The sequence below is a fragment of the Canis lupus genome, chromosome 5 (assembly GCF_011100685.1).
Source record: "Canis lupus familiaris isolate Mischka breed German Shepherd chromosome 5, alternate assembly UU_Cfam_GSD_1.0, whole genome shotgun sequence".
Taxonomy (NCBI): Eukaryota; Metazoa; Chordata; class Mammalia; order Carnivora; family Canidae; genus Canis; species Canis lupus.
In genome coordinates, this window is record NC_049226.1 from 17930095 (window position 1) to 17946832 (window position 16738).

The 16738-nt window shown below is 42.4% G+C and overlaps 1 protein-coding gene across 15 annotated transcripts in view; it reads left to right on the forward strand.

The window, feature by feature from the left end:
• Positions 1-16738, forward strand: part of CADM1 (cell adhesion molecule 1) — a 325552-nt gene that overhangs the window by 33238 nt on the left and 275576 nt on the right. The gene's annotated exons all lie outside the window — the stretch shown is intronic.

A 16738-nucleotide genomic window follows, 5' to 3' on the forward strand; every position in this document is an offset into this window, starting at 1 on the left:
TCATTTCCTCATTTGAAAAAGTAGGATCAGGGCACCTGGGTGGCTCAGTCTTTTAAGCATCCAACTCTTGATTGCAACTCTGGTCATGGTGTCAGGGTCCTGGGATCAAACCCCTGCATCAGGCTCTGCTCAGCAGGGAAGTCTGAGGATTCTCTCTCCCTCTCTCCCTCTGCCCCTCCTTCCACTCCTCCGTTCTCTCTGTGTCTCTCTAAAAATAAGTCTTTAAGAAAATTAGGATCATAATGCCTTTCTTGTATGATTCTTGGATTGCAAGGATTAAAATTTGGTAGATAATGTACTTGCACAATCTCTGTCCTACACTAGGGACTCAATAAATGGTACCTTTTACTGTTAACTCCACTAGCACAGGGCTTTTCTTTTTTCTTTCTTTCTTTTTTTTTTTTTTAATATCCTTGCATCGAAGGAGTTCTAGTCTCTACATAGCAGGCACTTAGTAAATGTATTGAGTGATATATAATATTTTCTGGTTCTGTTCTGTGCAGGCATCCTAATTTGTACAGGGCTTTGAAGTTTTAGTGCTTTATAATTGTTAATGAATGGCAAGAAATATTACTTGACTTTTTGACAAATGTATTGCATTTCTTAAAATTTTCCCATTCAACTTTAGTTTTAATGGATGATAGCTTACTTTCTAATAGTATCTGTAAGGTTTTTATGTTTTTTTTTTTTTCTCCTGGAATAAATTAGGCTAGCTAAATGGGCTTTTTGACACAATGCCCTACCAAGGATGTTGTTTCATTGTCAATGGCTAGTTTAATCAGGCTACTTGAAGACAATTTCAAGCTACTCTGGCACTTGGTTCTTTATTTAGTTTTTATTCTTAACACATGTAATTAATGGGCCTGTCCAGTGGTCTAACATGGAGGCGAGGAGCTGACACTATGAAAAGTTTAATCATTATTATGGCAACTAACACTTCAGACAGATGTCGTAGTCTACAAAGTACTTGAACGTGTGTTGTGTCGTGTCGTGCAATATCATACGAAGTAGGCGTTACTAAATTTTGCTGAATAGAAAACTGATGGTCAGAGTCATGACTTGTCTTGAGTAATGGGACAAGGTTAAAACAAAAGCTCTGGAAATAGAGGATACCATGGTTATAATGAAACAGTTCCACTTCCATATGGATTAGAGACAACTTAGTTTTGTGCCATCCAAAAGCCATGTCTCCCACACCTTTTTATAGTGGCATGGGAGTCAGCCCACCAGGAGCTCCAATCCTGGCCTGCTACTGCCTTTCTTGGTGACCTTAGGCAAGTCCTTCAACCTCTCTGGACCTCAGTATCTTCATCTATGAAATAGGATAGTAGTGTCTACCTTATAGACACTACTTGTTGAATTAGGTTAATATGTAGAAAATCATTAGAACCAGCCCTAGGACCTAGTGAGCACTGGGTATTAGCTATCATTATCATAGTGGAGTGGTTGAAGTGCCTTGTAGGAAAGGTAAGTGATTATACTTAGACATGACTCTAATTATAGAAGTGGAAACCCAAGCTTATATAAGCATGTGTCCTTTCAGAATGTTTAATTCTTGAGCCAGCATCTAATAGGGTGGAATATATATTTTGCATTGCAGGTAGGTATTGTGCCCCGTCTGGATTTTCCCGTAGATTTATATTCATCTACTGATGCCGAGATGAATGAAAATTTGGCGCATCTGGTTTCTGTTTTTAAATATTCAAAACCCCAAACCCACAAAAGAACTAAAATAAGGTTCTTACCCCCCCCCCACCTCACCCTTTACTGGCACATTCTTTTGCCTTTCTGAATCACTACCTCCCACCCCCCCGAGATGTAAGGCACATGAGCTATTTCCAGGATAACTAAGTTATTAATTGCTTTCTTTAGAAATTTTAGTCTTCACACACACGTAACAAATATTCCATTCATGAAGTTTTATCTGTTCTTGTCGACTTGGCATATCACGTGTTCTGGGAGAGCCCTCATTTGTAGCAAAAGCCCCAAATCTGGCTGCCACTCCTGCTACTTCCCAGTCCCTTCCCGTCGCACATAATGTGGTGCTTTACAATCTTATTTGTAATTTTATGTGTAGCTCGATCTTTTTTTTCTTTTCAGTGAACATGTATCCGTTTTGCAAAACATGGAAAAATGTTCAATTCTGGTAAGTGTTGGAAGTAGGGAATTTTGCAGATTGCAAATTCTTGGTTTCTACTTTCTTATGGATACCATATGCAGAATGTTTTTTAACGAGTCTATTTGTGCATGAAACCCACAGGCTGAGTGTAACACCTGGTTATGAAATGAAATACTTATAGAAATATATTCACTTTTAATTTATTAATGGCTATAATCAAGATGAAAAGCTTTTCTTAATAATTAATGTCAAGAAGAAAAGTGTAAACTTAAGTTTATGATTTCTCCCCAGAGGATGCATAGATGTGACTTGGTTTGTGATTTAGAGGAAAAAAATTTTTTTCCCTTTTGTTTGAAGGTCCTTATGTTTTAGCCTCGGCTTGCTGTAGAGTTAGGAGTAAACCCTACTGTTTCTGTAAACACATTAACTCACGAACGAATGAGAATATTTTAGATTTCTTCCCTCCTTTTGAAAAAAATTTTAAGATTACAATAGTATTAGTCCAAATAGCCCTTTTATGTCTCTTCTTTTTCCATGCTGCACAGCCTTTGAGGAGGGGCCTGGTGACAAGCCCCCTGTTTTATTTTTATTTTAAAGATTTTATTTATTTATTCATGAGAGAGACAGAGAGAAGCAGAGACATAGCTAGAGGGAGAAGCAGGCTCCCTACAGGGAACCTGATGTGTGGGACTAGATCCCAGGAGCCCGGCTTAACCCCCTGAGCTGAAGGCAGACACTCAACCACTGAGCCACCCAGGCGCCGGACAAGCCCCCTGCTTTAGAGCGTTTTTCCGTAATGCCTTGGTATGCTTAGTAAAGCAAAATGGAAATGTCCTAGAAAGTTGACTGGCCTGGTAAACATTTAGGAACCACTTTGTGAGACCGGGCATCTTCTGTTTTGGTTCTGGTGCTTCTATCCATCCTTTTGGGGATCATGGCTCTGCTAAGGAAAGCACAGGCTTGCATCCTCCAGCTTTTCTACCTTCAGTCAGTTGGGTTTGCATTGCTCGAGCATGTTCCATCCTGTGATCGGCAGCCTTTGTGTTAGGTACCCACTCTGAAGTGTTCCATATCGTTTAGAAGGTCGAAGTAGTCATCAGTGACTGAAGCCTAATTTAGATTCTTAAATGGAAATCATTGTTGAAGAAGACTGCTCTTCCACTGCAGACGTCTTCCGCATATCACGAGTGTGTTCATCAGAGAACAAGCTCTCACCCGGTCTCTCATAATATAAAAGCATTTTTAATCCCTCTTAACAGGTGCTGCCGCAGTTTATTTATAACCAATGCATTAAAATGAAAAATACTGAAAGAGTCCTAAGTGGAAGGTGGCTATTGAAATATTGCCATATTTAAATTATAGAATTTTGTCAGGCTGATTTGTGGAAAGGACGAGTCAATGTTGGCTGGTAAGTGATGTACTTACTCACTGGCTTCCTGTAAGTTTGGAAGCTGCTTTCTGCGGTGTCGTATAAGTGAGTCGTGCGAAATCTGGGTCTTGCGATTGAATTGATTGCTTATTTGCATATTCATAATCCCATTCCTATCTGGTCAGCTTTCATGCTCTTTGACATTTCTGATCTTTATGAAGCATGACATATGTTAGAACTCTATTGGCCTTCTAAACTTACTGCAGCACCATGACTTGGGCTCTTCGTTGAAAGAATTGTTAAGAATGTTTCATTTAACTCCTTTCTTTCCAGTCCAAATTTGATCTCACATGTAGGGAAGATGAAGGTACGGTTTCATAGTGGTGCAGCACATTGGCACAGAGGCATGCCTAGCATTTGCAATTCTTGTTGACTTATATATTTACTGCATTTTATCTTTCCTTAAAAATCTCGCTGGAGACTGAAGTAGTTGGGCTGTATTAATGGATGTTTATGTTGTCCTGTGACAGCTGGTTTTGCTAATTTGTTTTTACAGGGCAGTTTATAGTAAATGAATGGCATGCTGAATATTTTACTGAGATTTCAGATTATCTAAAGAATATTTTCCGGTTTACTAATTGGTAGATAATGCTGAGTACATTGATGTTGACATGAGCAAATGGATTTAAAATGATTTGAAGTGAGCTTCATTAAAAGATGCTCTAATCACAGTCAGCAGGAAATGTCAAACTAGTTCTGCCTTCATCCGCTCTGGTGGACCAAGAACCTCTGTAGAGGTAGGGTGCTAAGTCCTTATGGGTCTGGTGTTAGGGTATTCTAGGGTGGGGGAGATGATGGAGGCTTTTTCATGGTGTTTGTGGCTCCTAACATCGCCACCAGCAAGTAAATAACATATAAACTATTAATTACCTGTACGGTTAAATGAACATCTCTGAAAATCCTGGTTTTATTTCTGGAGTCCCACAATGCATTATGGATTGGATACATGGAAATCATGTTTGCTGCCCACTCTGAACTGGAAGACAGTAAATTACTTGATACCCATTCCAGCAGAAATCTAGTCTAGAATTAATGCTAATGTGCTCATCAAAACACCAAGGAAAACCCAGGCAAATGCATTTGAAATTCCCACCTTAAAACTTAACATCGGTTCTATGGTTCATTCCTGTAAAACGTTACAGTGACAGTTTGATCAAAATTGACCAGTTGGTGGGGGGATAAAAATCTAAGGATTTCAAATACAGGAAGTAAAATAGCACAGTGAGGAAGGCAGATTCTGGATAAGACTCTTGAGAATCAGGATTTAGCTTTTCCCATACCAGCTGTGTGACTGCACGTGGTAACTTAACCTGTCTGAGCCCTGGTTTTCTTATCTGTAGAATAAGATCTCCCTTGTGAGGGTGTGAGAATATCTATATATCTATGTCTGTCTGTTTATAGCTGTAAAATGCTTGTTGCAGTATAAGGCGCTTGGTAAGGGCTCTGTCAATGTTAGCTATTGTAACCAAAGTAAATTTATTTCCTGCCTGAGATTCCTATGGGAAGGCTGTGGGCTTCATATGCCAAGGCATTAACCAGACCTCTTCTTTCTGCTGATTTTAAGTTTTATAAAAACCCTTCCTGTCACTCAGAGCATAGCTGTCTAGAACCACTAAAAAGTACTTGATAAGGATACGATGAGACTACCCCCAGATTCATACAGGAGGTTATTGTGGAAGCTTGCTATAGTAATCTTATTTTTCTCTTTGAATCCCATCAAAATGCCTTTTTCCTTCAAGCCTGACACAGTGCGCTGGGGTAGTAGTGCTCCCAGGCAGAGATCAAGGGCTCTAATCATTTCACAGTAAAAAATAATATGATGCAGGAGTTTGTATAATGCTAATGAAATCTAGCTACATGGCAAGCAACCGGTTCTTTTCCGTTTCCTCATTAGCATCAGATTTGCCCTGCTAAGCAGTTGTACGGTTTGGGGATCTCTTAAAGAGCACTTCTGTGGGTCAGCCCGACACTGTAACATTGTAAGCTCCACGCTAGATAGACAGGACTGCCTCCTGGTAATCACGTTAAAGCATCATACCAGATTAGGAGATTGATAACGTATGCTGATACTGGCGTAGAATGTACTGGGCCACACAAACAACAGCCCTGAGTGACCTGTGTTGCTTCTAAGCTCCTAGCTGCATTATAGGAGGATTTGGCCTTTGTGCTTGAGTAGAAATTGTCTGACTCGTCCATTCAGGGTTCTGCAGGACAGCTCGGAGTTGGGGTTTTTTCCCTCCCACTTGATGCCACTGTGTTTTAAAGAGAAAAAGGGGAAGAACAAAACAGTTTCTCCCTAGAATGACCCTATTTGCTTCTCACTGTTTCCTATAAACTGTTCTGGAAATGTAATACTCTGGGATGATTTTGAGTGCGGGACATCCGCCTCTGTTGACAACACCAAATAGGGGGAAAAAAAAAAAGGCACACCAGACTGCAGATGTGGTCTGTGGGTTCATATGGACTTCCCTCATCAATGGGGAAATGGGGCTTAAGTCAGGCTTAGAAAATGAGAAAAATGCTTAAGGGACGTGACTAATGTCTCCAATGCGCACTACGCTACATAAACCCATTATGCGCTTTAATTTAATGTTCTCTATAAAGATTCAGGACCTGTCAGGAAAAGGAAAGAAACAAGCAATCCATCTTCAGTGAATTGTGAATAGATTTTTATATATTTTAAAATACACATTCACCTAAAACATACTTTTCCCTGCGTTCAATTTTCTCCACGTCTGGTCTGTTCCCTATCTTGCACTGCCACTACCCAGGCTGCTTGCGAATTGTTTTGTTCAGCGAAATAAGACTAATGTGTTAAATATTTAACATTGCTAATTGATTCAATGTAAGGAAAAAGGGGTAAATGCAGAGTGCCTCCAGCCTCTGTCAGCAGACTCCAGCAAACAAGACTGCAGAAAGGCTGAATTGAAGATGATTCATCTCGGAGGATAATATAGCCTATCTTACAGATGGGGATGGGCTGAAGGTAGGGAAGGCTTCACATGCACCTGGAAGCTGGAAAACCAAGTATCCATTTCTGAGAAAATTTGGCTCCCCCTTCCCCAAAGATTATAGCTTCCAAGCTTCAGTTGTAGATTGGTAAATGACCAGGTGGATGTGGCATTTCATCCATGTCCTCTCCTTTGCAGGTTGGGAACGTTAAGACACTTACCTGTACTTCACTAAAAGCAAGCTGAAATTTGCTGATGATTTTAATTGATGAGTGAGGAAGTAGAAACCCCAGTGGGTCAGTGAGAATTTTTCCATTATAAAAACATAACCTTTCCGAGAGTACCCAATGGCAGTGAAATGTCAGGTGCCTGGAATTTTACAAAGAAAGGGAAGCAGATCTGTATTAAGTTTCCTATAATAGGATTCTGAAACATGAATGTACATATATACTTCATTCTCTTTTAGCGTTTGGTTGGCTGCTGTGTGCAGGTGAAAAGTAATTCTGACAGTGACATCATTTTTTGCTTTGGAATTTTATTTTTTAAATCCGAGGCCGCTAAGAACACATTAAGAGATGATTCTCAGAGACCAGGAAATACAAATGTTGCGGCTGTTGTCGATATTGGGAGTTAGTCTCTGCTATTTTGTAGGAGAGGTGATAGTGAACTGAGGCGGGGATGGACTTGATTTCAGTGGTGGTGGTCAGAAGCGGAGGTACGAGGTACCAGAAGAAGTTGGTGAGATACAGCAGAGGGGATCTACCCTGGGAGATCCATGGATGGCCTGCCGGCGGGTCTGTAAGTTTCTTAAATTGCATGCCGTGTTCTGTGTGCATTTTTCTGGAATGATCCATGTTTTACTAAGTCTTTAAAGGGTTGGTGCTCAGTCTCCTGCCAGGTATCTAAAGTCCCTATTTTACAGGTTACCGTGAGCTTTTCTAGTCCTTCCCTTACTAGCCTCCCCACCCCATCCTCACCCCAACTCTGTCTGTAGAGCAGAGTGAGCACCCCTGCCTCATTTCTGCCACTTGGCTTTCCCCTCCTCTTGTGTGTGAACCCTTGAGAAAAGGGCAATGTGGGTGCTTGCCCTCCTGACACTCGAACTGCAAGGGCCTTCCTTAACCCTCGCTGTCTTAAAGTCAAAGAGGTGGACTTCCAGGCTATGTGGGGACAGAACAATTAAGTCTTGATGATACACCTTACGTTGTTGGTACTCAGCCATTTCCCAACATGAGGATGGTTTTCTCTCTCCCTTTCTTTCCTCTATCTGCCTCCTGGACGTCAAGAAGAAATGGCCTGTAGAATACTGAGCAGGCTCTTGGGTCCGCCCATGTTCTCCGCTGTAATTCTATAGCAGAGGAAGTGCGGCACCTGTCTGCAGAGGCCGCCCTGGACCCTGGTCCGGCCAGCTGAGTCTAGGTCCTGGGGGCCTGCAAACCCAAATTGGGTGGCTCAGCAGAGGGAGCACCGTGCTGTGGGGTGCCAGGGCTAGCGGCTAGCCTGAGGGACTCACATCTAGCTGCAGGATGTCATGTGGGTGATGGGCCACCTTGGATGTCCCCTGCAGAACATCCGGCATAGCCTTGTGCTCCTGAGCCACCGCCGACTGGTCCCACTGATGGTTCTGGCCATGGTTCCCCCCCTCCCCTGGGACAGCCGATCCCTCACTTTAACCTCCACCCCTGCACTGCATGAAAATCCCGCTGCAGGTCACTGGCCCTGTGGCCCTTAGCTAGATCAAGCACATCCTTCCTTGCCTGCCTTAGAGCCTGTGGCCCCCTTAACTCCTGTTTCCTTTTAAAAACTCCACTTCTAGGGCGCCTGGGTGGCTCAGTGGTTGAGCATCTGCCTATAGCTCAGGTCGTGACTCCCAGGTCTTGGGGATCGAGTCTCGCATCAGGTTCCCTACAGAAAGCCTGCTTCTCCCTCTGTGTCTCTGCCTTTCTCTGTGTGTCTCTCATGAATAAATAAATCTTAAAAAAAAAAAAAAAAAAACCCTCCACTTCTTCTGCAGCGCTGCTTCTACCTTTTTCGGTTGGCTTTTTCTTGGGTGGTGCTAAACGAGCCTTGCACAAGATTTTTCAGTCTCCCAGCTAGCTGTTTTGCCAGTGTTTTGTCCTCAGACATTTTCTTCTCTCATTTCCGTAGGCCTGCTTGGGTGTTCTAGACCTCCTTCACTCCCACGGCTCCAAGGATTGCTCTCTCCAGCCTGACCCCATGCTGCTGCCCATGCCCCCCGCCCCCCCGACCTTTTTTCTTTTTTGTTAATAGAAAAAATACCCAAACAAACCTGAACTGCATTGTCAACTGCCTGCTGTTCTTGCCACTCCTTTGGAATCTCACTGCCTCCCCACCCAAACTCCTCTTTGTTTGAAACAGAACTTCTCTCTGGCTATTCCCTGTCTCTATTCCCAAATACTACAAATGTACCGAAAGGACAGAACCCTTAACTAGAAAGGCTGCCCCTGCAACCACCACCCACAGCAAGTCCGGCCATCCTAAACCCCACCGTCCTTGTTTGAGTCCTCGTTCCTTTCCTAGCTCATGGTCCTCCTCCTGAGCCAGCCCCACACCTGAGCCTCCGCTCTTCATCCTCCTGCTGTGCCTCAGGGGCCAGTCGTCCCCAGGTTCTCTTGACCTGCCTGATAAAACATTTCTTACGTTGGACTTCCCATTGCCGTGGTTCAGGGTCAGCTATTTATTCCCTTGTGGCTTTTGTGCATACAGACCCCGTCCATTCCGTGTTCTGCAGACCGATTTATCTTCCTTAACACTGTTCTGATCACTACCTGGCTCCAAGTCTTCAGTGTTCTAAAAGCAAATTTCTTGGCCTGCTGGGCTCACCAACTGCTCCTCTGTGCCAGTCTTCGTCCCAATTTGCCATCCATGGTTTGCAGCCGCTTACCCCCTAAGACTCTTTAACATTTATCTTCTCCCTATCCTTCCATTGAGATATTGCTCCCCCTTTATGTTTCTCTGTGAAGATGAAGCCTTCCTTGATCACCTTGCCTTTATCTGAACTCCTTATTCTTGAGATTTACAATATCCCTTTTTGAGTAGCTATTTGTTTCCACTTTATCCTAGGAAACTATAAATACTGACAAAATAGGAACTTTATTATATATGTGTACATAGTAATTTTGTATGTCACCTAGCATGGTGCCATTTTCATGTTAGGGGTCCAGTAAATATTGATTGAAGGAATTAACGAACTTCCACGGCTACCTTAGGTTAGCCGTCTAACCCAAAGTTACTAACGATCCATTCCTACTAAAGATCTCTTATCTAATTGTTTTTGGAGCCTTTCTACTTAGCCATGCAAATTAGCATGGGTTCATAAGCTCAGAACCTGGAATAAATAAAGCCATATCCTTGAAAGCCACCAGGCAGTGGTGGTATGAGGGTTTCAGTAAAAGAAAAATGGGGAACAGCCAGTGACCAGTTGTCCATACAAGTGATGTGCTTTTTTCCCGTCCAGGGTGTGGGCAGGAGAAGGCGGCTTTTCCCTGAAGTAATAACCCTGGCCAGAACCACAGCGGTACTGTTAAAAGAGCCGAGACAAGAGAGGATAGGATACACGAGGGGAAAATAGTACAATGCCTGACCGTATTAATTACTCCGACAATTTCATTGCTGCTGTTACCATTCTCATTTATTGTCCCTTTCAAAGAGATACTGTGTGTATGGTGCATTTGAAGATCTTTAGATGGAATTCTGAAAGCCCAGGAGTGCAAAGTTAATGCATGGCCTTTAGACCTTGAGACCTGTTTCTACAGCGCTTGCTTACTTGTGGGAGAGGATTTTGTCAAACTTCCCAGTAAAGCTGTGTGTAGCGGACTTGTATTGTTTGGGGCTATTTGTAAATACCGTATTGTGTGACACACTCGCAGCACCTGCAAAGCCTGGCCTTTGGGACTGATCTTGAGAGCTGTTTACAGTTGTGGCAAACCAATACCTGTGGCCAGAGGGAGAAGGTTTGCACTGGGAGTCGACCTTAATGAAAAGAATAGAGGGTGTGCGGCTTCCTTAACCCTGTGTAGACTGGCTGCTTCGTTGTGTTTGCCTCCAGGAGATAAGATTGAGCCGCTTAAGAAGCCTAAGCTTTGCTGGGAGCTTTCTCTAGAAGCAAAATCTTCTTCGTGAGCCTACCTGCCAAGTGGAGGGAGAAAAAGGTGCTCGCGGCTCAGGTGCTCCTTTGCAGGTACCTAAGCACCTCAGTACGTGTACAGTTCCAAAATTTAAATCCTATTTGTGGGAAATCAGTAGAGGGTTTAATAGAAGGTTAAACAAATTATACATATACACACAGAAAGTCTGGCCTGAGTATGGAAAGGCCAGGAAGTCTGAATGTTATGGTGAAGTACTAGGAGGTAATTTATTTCTAAAATTTATTGAACCCACTGAAGCATAAGCGTGAGGATAAGAGAAACCATATGCACATATGGTCCAGAATGAAATTCTTCAGATTTCCGAGATGGTTGCAACCAGTGACTAAGCCATTCTGAATTAACTTTGTGTGTGAAAGTCTTTCCAATTTAGTCTCTTCAGGTTCACTAGTGGTGGGAAGACAGCTGGTCAACGCCCCCATTAGACTGGACCTTCCAGGAGGGAAATAAACCCCTGCTCAGCCTGGCTCTCACTGGGGTGGGGGTGGGGGTCGGGGTGGAGTGGGGGGAGGAGGCTCTGCGTCAGGTCTGCAAATTTTATCCCTAGCTGTTGGTTTCACCCCAGGAAAATGTTAACTGTGACATCGTAGCTACAAACATTATGTTTAAAAAAATCTCAGACTATGACCAGAGAATAATACATTTTTGGAGGGGCGGGGTCTTCAAGTTCTCTGCTAAAGCTAGGCCTTATAGGGGATGGGGGTTGAGGGGGGCATAGGCAATAAGTACATTTGTAGTAGAGCGTAATCTGCAGTAAGATCTAATCAGAGGAAGAATCTAAAGGAATCAGACCAGAGACAAATCGCTGAGTGGAATACAGGCATTCATTGTGCAGCAACAACACTCCCTTCCATTCATTATTGCAGTTATAATTATGGGACCCAACATATCTAATTGGCACGGTGTCCTCTGCTCTACTGAATAGATTGCATTGTTCCCGTTTAAAAAAACCCTTCTGCATCCTGAATCCATGCACATGTTGCTCTTTGGCTCTCGAGAGGTTTCTTTGTTTACATGATGAGTGATTAACTCAATTGTAGAGTCTTGCAATGCGTCATCCTCGAAGATGGGGGGGGGTGGTATTCTACTCTGCCCTAACTTTGAAGGGCTTTGATTAATTAAAAAAAGATCTATTAGATCTTTGAGGATGTACGCCTTCACTTAGAAATATGTAAATGGAAACAGCAGTGTAGTTTGATATCTGGGCTAGTCTTTTTATCTTTTTCCGGAGAACCTGTTTAAGGCAACGATATCTGGTGGGATGTTGGTGGTGTGTGCGTGACATTGGGAGTGTCAGAAGTGGTGTTCCTGAAGAGGTATGTGATTAGTGAACCCCTATAAATGAGAGCAGTGCTACATGTGGCTGGGGAGAAAGGGGACCTTCTACAGGACTTGTCGGGGAAGGCTAGAGACTGTTTTTCTAGCTTGCAAGAAATGCATGCGGGGAGGGGCAGGTGTATCACCATGTTGCTCTTACAACTAATATATATGAACACGCCCTGTCTGCCAGGCATTTTACCTGCATCATCTCACAGACTTCAGCCTGTCTCGTGTCTACTCTTATTCCCATTTGACTGATGAGGAAAGTGAATCTTGGGTGGATGATTTCATTTTTGTGTCTGGACATCACACAGCTAATGAAGCTGGGCCTCGATCCCACTAACCTCTCACTGTGAAGGCCCTGCCCGGTTTTATGCTTTTTGCTCTAGAACATGCTGGGAAAGCCTAGCTCATTGTTCTAATGCCTTTAATTTTCATCCCGTTGCTCCTCACTACGTATAAGCATTTATACTCTTGCAGATGGGAGCTTGACGTGGTTGAGAGAATGTGTGGAGCCTCGGAGGGGTAGTCTGACCCCTGGAACACCAGCTTGTTTCTTTTCCAGCTAAGACTGACAAGAGGGAAGAGGAGAGCAGGCCCAGAACTGTGTTCTCTGAGTGCCACAGGTAGTCCTGCTCTTGGATGCAGAAGGTCTCTAGTTCAATTTCTTGCTGGAATGGATTCTTCACACATAAGGATAATCCTTCATTTGATGTTTCCTCACATGGATTCCTTCTGTATTCTGCACTGTCCACATTGGGCTTTGTGATTTTTATATATTCTTGCCAGAATGCACTTATTCATTAGCTGTTTTTATTAGTGTTACGGTTGAGATGACATTTTCCATTCTCAACTCCAATATTCTGTGGCTTTTAATTTTACAAAACAATTACCTATCAGGCTGAAACTCCTTAGGCTGGTTTTCCTCTCAGAGAGGAGATCTGGGGGGAGGTTTTAAAGTCTGTTCCACTTTTCTTGGCAGCCTAGACATTCAGATTCATGGAAGTGCTCCTTAAATAAAGTTGCAATTGCTTAATTATTTAAATAAACGGGAACTGAATTATTCAAGGGTTTTTCTGGCAAGACAAAAGGTTCCGGATTTTTCCTCCTACCCCTCTACTCAGAATTTTCAGTCCCGTTCTGTGCTGGCCAACTAAGAATGGATTTCTCAGTTGGTTTTGATCTATCTGCAAATCCCAGGCATATTTTGGGGGGAGCCCTTATGTAGGTTAAGCCCATGAATTTTAAAAGTCAGGTTTGAAATTTTAGTTTATTCTCCAGTGCTTACTTCAAGTTAATGTCTTGTTAATGTAACATTATGGTTAAAATGAAGACCTTTTATCAAATTCAATTTGTTGAGCACCTACAGTGGGAAAAGGAGAGTAGCAGAGCGGAAAGAACAGTTTGGGAACTTGAAAGACATGGGTTTGGATCCTGACCCTGGCATCGATTCGATGTGGCTCTGCTTTTGACTTTATAGAGTTACTCGGCTGCTCTGAGCATATTTCCTCTTCCATAGCCTACCTCCTAGGGTTAAGGAGGGGATTAGGGACACCTCTGCAAAAGCCCTTTTAGTAGCTTGCATTGAGTAGGCACTTGGTGTGTAGGAGCTAATAAGTCTGTGCCAGGCATTGTGCCCACTTTGAGGAGTCCTGAGGTGGATAAGACAGATTCCTGTCCTTACTGGGTGTGCAGTCTGGTGGTGGCGCAAAGCATTTTAAGCAAAGGGAACAGCATGAACAGGGAGGTAGGTTTAGGGCCACAAAAATCCTTTGGTTATTTGGCTAATGTTCCAGCATGCCTAATCTTAACATTACTGTAATTGGAAATAATAAACTGATATGATGTTTTTGAGATTTAAAATACACATGACATAAGTTATTTCATTTGATCCTTGTGAAAACCCATGAGGCAGACAGGGATTACCGTCCCTACTTTATAAGGGATTTGAGTGATTTACCCAAAATCATAGGTAGTAGAAGAATTGGGATCAAAGCTCCGGTTTTTGCATTTCCTGTCCTGTGCTCTTTCCACTGTAACATTCAACAGATCGTGTGTCTTCTCTATATACACAAGTGCTAAGCCTTTAATGATAGTTTAATGAGACTTTAAGAATTTTCTTTTTGCTTAAACATTTTCACTCAGACTCCTCTGATTTAAGATAAAGTTATACAAAATCAAATTGAGGTTATGTTTTAGCCAACATATGTATATCACTTGTGACCTTGTAATTTATTTTTTCCCAAAGGTGTAGTTGTATCCTTCCTCCTGCCTTAATTTTGTAGAGTCAAATTTTCACCTCTTAATTGTACGTTAGGTGACGTTTCCTTTTTTTGTATGAATGTTTTCTAATGTCTTACAGAATGGATGGATCCCCACTTACACAGATTTGCTACCCACTTCCTACTGTTCTTCTCCATTAGTGACAACAGTATATCTTTGGGGAGAAGTATTCTCTCTAAGGGCCCACATTTGTTTCACTAGACTTGATTCAAACATGTTCTAGCTGAAACTGTTAGGATTGTAGCTCTTTTGCCATCATTGATTTTCAAAAGCAATGCATGAACAAGAAACAACCCCCCTTCTCTGCAACCACTTCTATTCTCTGCTCTCCAGGAACTGTGCCCCTCTTCCAATCGCAGGATGTTCAACAGGAAATGCAGAAGCATGGCTCTACTTCTTAGAGAATACTTACTTGAACTCTGAAGTTGCTTTTGGACCCTACCAGATTATTGGCATTTCCAAATAAGAATGCAGAGCATGCATGCCCTGTCAACTTGATCTTTGGATCCGAAGTTGCTGTGAATGGATAGAAATGCTAATATGCTAGCAACCTGTGAAATATTCACTATGTTGGGCACACAACGAATTAACAGGTTCTTTCCTCTTGTGAGGAAGAGCATTTGCAAGGACTGCTTTCTTTTGGTTTCTCAGAGAAGAGAATTTAAAGTCACTTCTTTCTGTTAGGCAAGAGGCTGCTCAGGTATGAATGTTGGCTGTGCTGGTCACAGGACTTGTGCAGCTTTCATGGAATACAGAAAGGTTTTCTTTAGGGTCTTGACTCTGTTTGAAACTTTCCCACAGTTGAACATTCCAGGGCCTTTGTTCACATTTTGAAATCCTGGAATACCTACTAGTATTTCTCACCGGTCACTGTCTTGATATTTTCTTTTTTTTTTTTTTTCCTCTTCATTTTTTTCTTGAAGTATTTCTTCTTTTAGAGATACTTCTCCCTCCCCCCACACACCTGTTTCCCTGCCTTATTTTCAAAATGCGTTGAAGATTTGGAAAAGAAATGACAACTTTTCATTGGTGGTTGCTCATGATTTCTGGAGCTTTGTGTATGAATGAGACTTTCTAAATTTGTATTATGACTTCTGCAATTGTGAAAAAATCAGAAGGACCTAAAGTTGGTAGCGGATGAGGTACAAGAGGAATCTTAAGAGTCAGAGAAAAGAGAGCTCAGAAAGCGCACTGACTTCCCCTCCCTTGAAGCCTTTCCCAGTCTCACTGGTTAGAGAATTTATTCCACTCCCATGGGATGGAAGGAAGGTCTGAAACTTTCTCTCCAGTTCAACTCCAAGAAGCTGAGCGTTTCTATTTTATGCTGCCTTCTTGAATTATGAGCTGGCAAGAAAGCCTGGAGGGGCAGGGAGATTGTTTCTTCTAGAAATATCAGAAGGTAGGGTGCAAGACTTATCCCTTAAGACAGGTGGACAGACCTACGATATAAGCATTATGAAGAAGCATATCTTTTACGATGAGATTTGCCTAAAGGAATGATCTCTGGCTCTGTCTTGTGGTGCCTAACCTAAAATGAACTCTAGAAATTCTAATACCCAGTCTGCTCAACTTCACAAAGAGGAGGTGTGGCCTTGATGGGGGCGGGGAGGGCTCCCTCCCCCCCCAGATCCTGACCCTTCAATCAGGGATGGCAGGCATGTACCTTATGTCCCATCTCCTACTGGAATTTAATGTGCTTTTTAGTTTGTCATTTTGCCAGAAGCTTTCAAAGAATTTGAGAGGTGCTGTGATGTAGTGTCTTTCCATTTTATGAGGTTACATGGAAACTCTTTTTCCTTGACCCTGTGGCAAAACTAGCTTCTTAGGGTTTGAAAATATTTTTTAAAATATAGCACAGAAGTGAACATGAAACACTGAAAGAGAAATGTCAGCCTGGCAAATTGTGATTCTGCTCCAAGAGGAGCAGTTTGCTTCCACCTTGATTTACCTGGCAGGAAAGTATCTGTTGCAGACACTGCTGAAGTTTTTCTTAAATTCCTCTGCTTTGAATTGTGTCTCTGGGAGCTATTCATCTTTGTCACCTGCTTTACTTCTGCTATTTTTAGCCAGGTGCCAAAGACCTTACAGCTTCCTCAAGTGAAGGATAAAGAATTAAGATCTGTTGTAAACAAAAGCTCATCACAGCATTGTTTTTGTTTTGTTTTGTTTTGGTTTTGGCTATGGGATCTTCTTTCAGGTTTTCCTTTGAGTCAACTTTAATTGCTTAGGATGGGAAGACCTAGACTCTCTCTAGGAGAGAGACCTGTGTCAGTATGGCTTCCAAATTCTTGGAGATGCAAGGCTTCTTTTCTTAAAGAACATTCTAGAATAATTGAGTAATGAAGGACTACTTCTCTTCAATCTTTATTTTCATATCAAGATACTAAGCTATATGCAGTCATTTAAAGAAATGTGAGTGGAGTGCCTTCTAGAAGGAGGAGGGTATAAGAGGATCCATTTTGGAATGTGC